We start from the raw sequence: 11199 nt of genomic DNA, 5'->3' as shown, positions 1-11199 counted from the left end.
CGACGCATGTGCCTCTTTTTAAATGGTGGTAAAGAGGAAATTAATCTCTCCCTGGGCTTCTGTGGCAGGATATTAATCTAGCAGCTTCACTCATCTCTCCATCTCTACTCTCCCTCTCTGATAATCCTTTCCTCATCAACAAACCACAGGTGGACCAGCAGAGTAAATGATTAGGATGAACAACGTCCCTTGCATCTCTTTGCTCCTCGTCCATTTTTCCACATTGTTGCACTTGTACAATTTACCTGTCAATCTCTCATCAGTTATATGAGCTTATAGATGTGACTTTTTTTTCATGTTGTTAAAAAGAAAGTCAGTTTAGGATTGACTGCAGCAGTTAAGCATCATATGGTCTTTGTTATTTGTCATAATTAATTACTATGTGCAAAGCCCTTTCATTACCTCACGCTACTTGCTTAGTGATCACTACGGAGATTTAAAACAACTTAAAAGACAAAAATAAACATGCACCTCAAAGAATGAGGTCGTCTCCCTGTAGGCCACTCAGTGACTAAAATACGTCACCTTGTTTTGATGTGTAATTAGAGCTCCCCTCCCGGGCCAATCAATATCATTTTCAAGATGCCTCCACATTGGAGCAGGGGGGGAAATGCAACCATGAATTAGAGCTCACAATCAAAAATTAAATAAACAAATGACAAGATTTGTGTTTTGAGAAAATGCTGCTGCGGTATGTTCTTTTCTTTCTCTCCTAGTTAAATCCATTCAGTATCCAGTATTTGACAAATGAACAGCTGTAATTGTGGGAGATAAATTTATTCCTTTATGAATAGAGTTCCTATCGTTTCGTAAGTGCATCTTTGCGCAGTATCTGCCCCCTGGGTATATTAATAGCAGTTTTTTTCTAGAGCAGCTCTCAGCTAAGGAGCCTCGAGTGAGAGCCGATAAAGCAACATGATTCTTATCTGAGCATTAACCCCTGTGCTGCTCCCAGAGTGTACACCCGCCCGATGGATCAGGGTGAGGCTGCCGTGTGAACCCTGAGGGAGAGAAATGGGGCTGATAAAGCTAAGTTCATTATCTTTTACTGACACATCGGTCGGGGGTTAGGCCTAATCTGAGCCCAGAGGAGCCCGGCCGCTTGGCCACAGCTCGACCTGGCTCTGTTACAGCTCTTAATCGGATCCGAGGTTAATATGCTTCCTCTCTATGACAAAAGCAGCGCGAGACGGGAGAAAGCAACTCCTCACCTCACCAGTAGAGAAATAAGCACCCTCCCGCTCTCCCTGGAGATCCAACACTTAGCCCACACGACTGAGCCATGACTCAGAAGAAAAAAGAGCACGCTGCAAAATAAATATCATTAACCCACAATTAAAATCCTGTTCTCTGTCCTGACATCCTTTATTGTTCTCATATCTCTGTCCAATTACAACATGCTGGAGTAATTACGGCTGCATTAAAAAGTAATGAAGTTATATGAGCAGGGCAGTTTCCACAGGGCAATCTGACAGAAGGTAGAGAGAGAGGGGAAGGAAATCACTGAAGCTGGTGGAGGACCCGCTCATCCTTGCCCATGAGGTGAAATGTCAACAAGATGACTCTGCAGCAGCCGGGAACATCCACAATTCAGCTGATTCTTTCTCGTGGAAAACTGCAATCAATCACTCTGCCTCCCGGGTAGCCATTATTTTTTAGCTTTTTAACTGGTCAATATGATCTTGTAGCCATGGAGACAGGGTCGTGCCCAGAGGGTACAGGATATAAATGACTCCCTGGTCTTTGTAATGTGTGTTAAGAGATCAGAGTCCGTAACACAGTAGTGCACCGGTCAAGGCTCTGGCAGCTGAATTAAAACAACATTTATTTATGTTTTGTTAACTCTACTGCAAGTGTTTTAATGTTTAAATTGCATTTCTCTGTTTGTGTGTGTGTGTTTGTGTGTGTGCTCATGTTTTTGTTACCTCTTGGGGACCTTTTCCACTATAAACACCGACCTTGTCAGGGCCAGTAGTTCTCATGGGGACCAAAGCCCAATCCCAATGAGGCAAATATCTTAAATCCTGGTTTAGATTGTAAGGTGTGAATGGAAGTTTAAGGTTAGGCATGATTTGGTTATTGTAAAGGGTCTGGGTTATGTAAATGGAAGGCAATGTATGTGCGTGTGTGTGTGTGTGTGTGTGTGTGTGTATCAAATCTTGTACCATGGTCATATAAAAAGGATGAAGACAGTGTTATCAAACTGGATTTTACATTTCACGTCCCTCATTTAATCCCTGCACTTGTCACTTTCATACATTTCATCAGACTGGATTTTAGATTGTTTATTGCATTCAACCTCCACTGTTACATAATTTTATTATAAATGGCCATCACATTTAATTTTGTTCATGGCACAGTCCATTATTCCTTTGTACAGTCAATATTTCAAGTTTTATATCCCATTGCAAAACTATAACTATTACTATTAACAAACAGATTTTAGATTTTGAATTTGATTTGATTACCTTGTATATTTCATTAAAAGAAAATCTTAACTTCATTGCAATGCTTCAAATTCTGAATATCAAATTCCCAAAGTATCCATCTATCTATCTATCTAAACTCGTGAAAGACATCTAAACAGTGACCGTTGCTAAGCAACTGGACTTCTGACAATATACAGCTATACAGAGCTATAGAGTTCCTATAAGGGGTAAAAAAAAAAAAAAAAGGCCCTTCGGCGGTTCAAGGTATAAATGACCATAATTCTTTTTTATTTTTATCTCACAGCCTCCATAATTCACTAGATGATAAATTACCCATCTTAATATATTCAATACATTTTCCACTCAAAATAAAAGGAATGTCAGCCATTTTATTCTCCTTGTGGACAAAATCTTGACCGTCAGATGACATGAACACAGGCCAATAGAAACTAATAGACCACACACACACACACACACAAAAATTGACATATCACAGTTTTAGAGCCATTATTGCAAAACTAATACATTTTGCGCTTTGTTGCTTTGTAGCTTTGTAGAAATGTAGCTATTACACAATTTGATGTGAGACTGGGTTTGCGCTGTGGACCAACGTAGCTATTACACATTTTGATGTGAGACAGGGTTGCTGAGTGAGGCTGTTAAGTGAGGGTCAGAAATGAGAGCAAGGCAATTTGAGGTTGGAAATGAGCGATGTCCTTTCTCATTTGAGCACCGCAGAGGCCTTAACTTCTCAGACGCCACTTCCTCTTATATGTCAACATGCCCATTGTGTTTCGGCTTCCCTCTGTTGTGTTTGTCTCTCATTACATTGAAGAAAGAGAGCGAGAAAGAGAGGAGTGATAAAAACAACTGTGAGCCACAGTGATTTGGAAATGAAATATCAGCCTGAGCCTGTGAGGAGGAGGTAATCTCCCTTTAGAGGAAAAGACAGCAGATGAAAAAGACAACTAGGCGGGAGAGAAGGGGGTGAGAGACAAAGAGGGGAGCAGAGGGGAAAGAAAAAAAGGAAGAAGAAGAAGAAGAAGAGAGAGAGAGTGAAGGAGTATTGGGGTGCTGGGCTAGATTGAGCTCGTGTCTGAGCTGCTCCACACATGAGTGGAGATCTGACACTGACACAGCACTGGTCCTGCTGGTCTGAGAGCTTCACAGAGAGATGTGGCTCTGAGGGAAGCTCTCAGATTCCCATAGATGGAAAATATATAATCTTAGTTACAGTGTGCATTGCATTTTTGGTTTGTTTCAATTATGTAAGTTAACCATACTAATTTATCTTGCTTATTAAGCTGTATAATAAACTGTAGTAAGGTTATACAATTATTATATTATCATCTACAGCACTTTACTATTATATTCTTTATTTATATATTTATATGCGCTCTCTTATTCATGTCCCTTTGCCTGAGAGTAACTTTAGTTCCTACCTGCCATTGTTTTCAGGGGACAGTTGTTGGTGTAACAGTGACATGCAACGGTGAGGTCTTACTATGTTGGTGTCAATAATGAAAGATTTAATAAGATGAGAAGAGAAACTAGACTTGGATATTACTGGTGAGTGCTACACATCAATTATCAGGGTTGGAAATGGATGGATGGTTGATGGATGCCCAGAATGAATGAATGAAAAATAATACAGCTGATTACTAAAAAAAAAAAAAGGTGTAATCTTGGATTTTTACAATTGGAAATTAAAGTGATTTTTTTTTTGCCTGAGTGGTTTAGTAGCCTGTGTTTAAAGGCTTAAATGTAAATTTACTGGATTAATCAATATCTCTGGATCAGGACCACAGCCAGAGTTATTGAAGTCATATGTCCAAATTTCCTCAGCTACCAACCATTTCTAAATATTAAAAAAAACACAAACACTTTGACAATTTACTTGAAGCTGTTCTGGTATATGTTCTTTAAAGTGGAAACAAACAACTTAACAACTATCCACCACCAGTGTTTCTAAGTGGTTTTATTGTTTGCCTCAGAGTCTATAGCTCTGTGAAGAAATCATCATCATCACCACTTTGGAAGTAAGAGAGAAGAAAGAAGCATGTTTACTGAGGACGTAAACTGAAATTGCACCAATTCTATACTGAATTTGAGAAAAACCGAAAGCTATTGTAATGATGTGCATTGCAAAGTGCTAACATAGTTGGAATAATGTTATTGATTCATACAGAAAAGTAACTACAGAAGGGGTTGGCGTTGGGTAAAGGGGGGGGGGGGGTGGAGGGGGTATGTTAGAGAAAAATATGAGGAGAAATGCACAAGTTTTTAGTCTATAAGTCACGAAAACAGATAGAAATCCTTGAGTATGTGTGTTAGGAAAATCGAACAGGGTTGGTAGCATGTTTACGTTTGTTATAAAATGAGAGAAAGGGCAGAGACAGTAATAACATATCTCCTGACTGATGATTTTTATATGAAGAAATAGATCCACCTGACTGAAACCTGATCCCTATACTGTGGTAGTAAGGCTGATAGCCTAGCCATCTGATCTTCTGTTAGCTACTGTGGCTAACAGGAAAAACTGTTAGCCACAGTAGCTAACGGGAGGAAACCCCTCTAGAAATCAAAATACATGTTGACTGAGGTACAATAGTACACTCAACACAACACCTGACTGAAACCTGATCCCTACTGTGGTAGTAAGGCTGATAGCTTAGCCATCTGATCTCCCGTTAGCTGCTGTGGCTAACAGGAAAAACTGTTAGCCACAGTAGCTAACGGGAGGAAAACCGTCTAGAAATCAAAAGACATGTTGATTGAGGTAGTACACTCAACACAAGTAAAACATACCTTACACAGACATAAGTTGTGGGTCATCAGATCACATTTATTATATATCAATAAGATGATAGAAATAACTACCGCTGAAAACAGTTATTCTCTTCCTCTTTGGTTGCACAGTGGTTGATGCGCTCAGTGTTGCCAACTTGGCGACTTTCTCGCTAAATCTGGCGACTTTCCAAACCCTCATAGCGACTTTTTTCCTCAAAAGCGACTAGCGACAAATCTAGCGACTTTTTCTGGTGTTATTGGAGACTCAGAAGTGAAAGCATGTATCGTTACTGTCAACGAGTAGTGGGTGCTGCCCTGAGCCCCTCCCCTGTCCCAAAGCACTCACAGGCGTTCAGGTTCACAGTAGCCTCGCACAGCTGCAGTCAGAGCAGAGAGGAGACCCACACCACTCCGCATCCACCCTGCATAACAGTCTTTTGATTCAATTTGATATTCTAACATTTAACAATACAGAACAAAATTGATTTACATTTAATACAAACAAACCAAGAATCAACATAAGAAAGCTCATTTGTATTTCTTAACATATTTAGGGTTTTTTAACTCACTTTTTGTCTCTCCCAAGATGTTATTTCTCTCTCCTACAGCGTCCATTACAATAACATGCAAATGGTAATTATGCAAATTATGCGATGACGTCATTTAGCGACTTCTAGCGACTTTTAGGACAGCCAATAGCTACTTTCCTTACTGAGGAGTTGGCAACACTGGATGCGCTTCCTTTGTGCCATTTATTTTCCCAGGATATCGAACCCGGTGGCAGACAGAATTGCATAGTGAAAGCAAGGTTTACTGAGGTTTAATCTAAACGTTAATTGTTTCATTATTCTACAACCATTACACTGTGCAATCAACCATTTATTACATAATGGTAAGTTAAAGCCAAAAAAAAAAGAAGTCTATTTCCACTTTAAATTGTATCTCATTACTTTGCTGCCAGCTATGTATGTTATGTAATACTAAATTCCTTTGATTTTAATTTAATTCACTTTGTGGTTTTTGCCCCCAAATATTAAGGTTTAATATAAAACATCAGAATATCTTAAGAAAAAACCTACACACACACACATGTAAAATGTGTGTAATTTTAGAGCGTAAACTCCTCTTAATGTCATTAGAAACTCTGAGGACATGAACTCTGTATCCTCACTGGTAGCTCCCGCCTTGCTCTGAATGGAAAGTCTTTATTGGGAATAAAACCTTGAGATATACCATCCTGTTTTTAATGGGATCCTAAAACAAAATAAGCACAATTAGACAAAACATTTAACAGAAATCCTGATTAAATGTTTAAGCAACTACTGTAAAAGTAGATCATCATGCAATGTGACATGTTTATCTCTTATCTGATTAAGGGATTTTTTTTTAGCAGATGCATTCATTAAACTTTTGATTTTATTCCAAAATTGTTTAGGATGAAGAGATTCTTCATAATAATTGGATTTGGTATTTCTAGTAATAGTTTTGCTCAGATTTCTCAAATGTCTGGACTTTTGCCATTCAGCAGGATCCTTGAAACTTCAAAATGTGGACCATGTTTATCTCTCTGCCTCAAAATACAAAAAGATTTATCTATAACTTCTGTGAATGCAAAGTCCCAAGCATCATGAACCATTGGTATTAGTTAATACCTGTCCCAATTATTTGAAATTAATTAATTAATACATTGATCGGTATTCATTTTCTTTTGTTGCCTGATTCTGATTAATTTGGGTGTCGAATCAGGTCGTTTAATTTTCCAATTACAGCTCTAAATTTCATGATCACTGAGGCAGTCAGACATAAACCCTGCTTTTAAAAATGTATTTGGGTGTGAAAACGAGTATCCAGTCAAGCATAGATTTACATGCATGTGTAAGACAAGTGGGCTTTCTAATTAACATTCAGGTTTACAAAAATGTAATTTTAAAGTAATAACATTATTTTTTTACTGTTCAACCCTTGCTTGAAATAAATACATTTTTGATAGAATATCTGATATCTGATATTCAAATGAATTATTTTCACTCCTTTAACACCATCGAAAGGGATAACATGCCTGTTCGAACACAGCAAAGTAAAGCACATCCAGAAAAATAAGTTGTAAAGGTAACAAATGCACAATTACAGCTAGACACACAGTATGCACAGACATAACACACACACACACACACATACACACACACACACACACACACACACAAAAGACCAACCCCTTGACCCCATAGATCCAAGGATTTTGGTGAATAGGCCAAACCCACTTCCACTCTGAGCTTTGTCTGCTTCAATGGAGAGAAATTTGTAGCTCATAAAAAAACTAAATTAGTCATTAATAAAAAAAGGGGCTGCTCTTTTATGTAGGAAATTATAAAGGCTGCTTCATAAAACTATAACAATAACTGAATTCATTAAGTAAGTTATTGCAATACCTTGTTGATTTAATTAAGAGGGGGAAACAAAATTGTTCACCATTGGACAAAAGTATATTCTATGTCAAAAAGACAGAATATACTTATATATATAGAAGTATATATTTCATTAGCCAGTATAACTTTTTAGTACACTAGACTTCTGCTTTATTGTAAGTGAATATAAATAATAATTAATAATAATTAATAATAATTTTTAATTTAATAAAAAAAAAAACTTTTTCCAGCAAACTATATGAATGAATTTACTGGATTTAAACATCTCAACATTAGCAGCAAAAATAACAGAAAAATAGTCATTTCAACATCATCAAAAGCCCCAAATGATATCTCGAAAGAGTGTTTTGGGAAGTGGGAAGTTTTCATAAACTTTGTGACTGATTGGTTGCTAATGTTGTTAATGCCAGTATTATCAGCAGAGAGTTCACAGAGGAGCTGGCAGAAGACATGAAGACAGCTTGAGCAGCTTTGTCATCACTGAATAGTTTGTATATATTCATATCTAATAGGTGCATTCATATTTTCTCTATTAGCACTAATTATGTTAGCATCCCAGACAGTACTATCTTTAACATACAGTTAGTGTCCTTGTCATGATGTTATTATCTTGTCATTTCCTCCTTTTCTTTATTTTTTAGTGACACTTACGAATAAAACTTTTCTATCCTGCCTGAGGAGGAGCATCACGCTTGAAAACACGCTGAGTCTCTGCCACTCCAAGACAAGTTTCTGACTGCGTTGTGGGCATATAATATTGAGCCTATTAAATTCCACATTTTTATGCATTGAACCGCTTCAAATTTTATGTGAAATTATTGACCTCAAAGCAGGCTAATTTAAAGGCTGTGTACAATTTCAAAAAGCAATTACATAAAGCGTATATCTATGTGTTCTGATTCTGCTGTATTTTCTTTTTTATACCTGTGGCTATTGTTTGATGGTCTGCTGGCTCCAGGGTCCATCATGGAGTATTTGGAACAACATTACTGAGGTATGAATGAGGGAATGTCAGCTAAGCCTGTCTGGCACAACTTATTATTGAAGGTTTTTTTTGGGATGTAGCAGAAACAATGCTCGGCTAACAACACGACTGATACAATACAATGAGACTTGCAGTAACAACAGCACCGATGATGACTGGGATTGGCAATACAGGTCAACAACAATGGATTCTTTGATAAGCATCAATCAAGATGCTGGCCCTCTCGGGGCTTTGATCGAGTGGTTGTGTGTTGTTGTTGAGAGGTTGGCTGGGGATGGAGGTTGGCGGGGAACTGATAATGGGCTTCAGTGAATCACAAGAGATGAACCCCCGTTGAGAGATGGAGGGGAAGAAGGAGAAGAGGATGGAGCAAAGAGCACCGGGGCAAATGAGGGGAGAGAGAGGAGTGTAAGAAGCATGGAGGAGGATGGAGAGAAAGGAAAAGGATGGAGCTGGCTGGATGAGGAGGGGAGGTTTGTCCCCCACCACCCATTTCTCCCCCAGTCCCCTGCTGGATGACCAACACACAGACAGCCAGGCACCATGACGGACATTCTCCTTCTCTAATGAGTCCCAGTCACAGCTGAACACACTGCTGTGCTTTACAGCACCAACAGAAGGGCCTGCCACCATGAAAAACTGACTGTCTGCTACAATCACAAACACCACAACAAATACAGAGTCAAATGAGGTCCTCTTGCATTATATCTCAAATATAATTATGTTTTTTATGCCTTAGAAGGTGTGTAAGGACTGTTTTTTCAGCCTATTGCCATTGCAGACGATCAGACACCTGCGTCGTGTTCGCAGCACGTACTTACTCTGCCTTGCCTTCGCCTCTTTGCCACCTGTTCTGTCTTCTTCTCGAGTGGCGCCAGCCAAGTGCCTACGCCAGATAGCAGCATATCACATAGGCAGGCTCCTTTGGCTCTGAGGAAGAAAGAAGAAAGAAAAAAAGAAGCTTGTATCGTGGAACGTTCACTCACATTTCACATTTGCTAAATCCATTCAGTAATCTTCTTATGCGTGCGACATGGCAGTATCAGAGGAGGTTGTTGAGGTAACTGTCAGGGAATTTGATGCGAGTTCCCTTGTCACAGTCACTTTGGCTCGCTCCCGTCACTCAGCCTGCCTTGCTGTGAGGGGCCGCTGACAAGAGCAGTATCGGCATGCAGAGGAATGGCGGTGAGGATGTCCTAGAGGGCATTTATTTAAGCTACGTGTACAGGAGTCTGGATGCAAACCTGCCAGTTCACATTGAGCAGGCATTCGTGCACACTCTCCTCTGGCTTGTGGAAACTGTCTTTGATCAAATAAGTGGCATTGATTTTGCGGAGCCCGAGTCTTTGTTGCCATATGTATATTGATTTTGTCCATCTTTGACGTGTCAGGCAGGGGGTGAGAAGTAATGTGAAAAATGACCCCCCCTCTGCCAGGGAGCCAATGAGGCATGGCCAGAACACAGTGGGGAACCCTGCCATTAAAGCGATGCCCTGCTCAGCCACATTACAGTCCATTATTTTTAAACTGGGGTCTCTTCATATAATTGGCACTTACAGAAAAGATTGCAGTGACTACAACTCCCATTTTTCTCAACACCCGTTATAGCGGAGGCCCAAAAAACATAAACATGCACATATACCATACGCCATCCGAGTGTAATCTAGTCCTCATCCTGAGTCTCCTGTGGTTGTGTGTGGTTTGCTGTGCCAGTGAAATGAAAGCAGGCCTCTCTAATAACAGCAAATTTAATACCAGCACTAGTCCCTTAATGAGAGTGCCCTGTGTTTGCTCTAGGCTCATATCCGCAGCGCCAGTGGGAGAGGAGGCGAGGGAAGGGAGGAAGGAGGGAAATGTAGTTAAAATCTCCCATTAGCATCACCTCCAGGGCAAGCATGCATGTTCCCCAGGCGGTGGGTGGGGGGGCCACGGTCTGCGTGTCTAGCGCGTGGTGACACGAGGGGCCACAAGATGCCCATCCTCGCCTCTGCACAGCTGGAGCTCCTCGGATGGCGGCATGTGCCACCATTAATAACGCACGGAAATTACTGCGCTGCTTATTAGAAAACAGCATGACACTGGAGATCAGATGAGAAACAATCTGGCACAATAAAAAGGAAGAAAAGAACTCCTTAGAACGGATGGGAATGATAAATGATGTAAAACAACAAAATAGAAAATAAATTCAATGTTCTAACATATCATTTGATGGCGGGTGAGAACTTAAGAATAAAAGATCAAAGACGGAAAAGGTGTGGGAGTGTTGAAATCATTTTGAGAGTGTGTATGTACATATTTGTTGGGTGTATGTAATATCACATTACATTTAAACATGGGGGGAAAAAATAAAAAAAATAAAAAAGTAAGAGGAGGGAATAACTTGCTGAGGAGAGTCATAATAACCAATCAGGTGATAAGAATATTAACACAATGGTCAAACAATTAACTAGCAATCCTTTTAGCAATTAGCATATCGGCCATATCAAGGAACAAAACTAAACAAAACAAATCATTGCAATCATCTCTGCTTTAATAATCTTGGTGAGGTCCCCTGAGTGTTTACTAAACA

This window comes from Scomber japonicus, chromosome 18, assembly GCF_027409825.1.
Source record: "Scomber japonicus isolate fScoJap1 chromosome 18, fScoJap1.pri, whole genome shotgun sequence".
Lineage (NCBI taxonomy): Eukaryota > Metazoa > Chordata > Actinopteri > Scombriformes > Scombridae > Scomber > Scomber japonicus.
The sequence above is the reverse complement of the archived record's forward strand: the minus strand, read 5'-3'. Positions refer to the sequence as shown.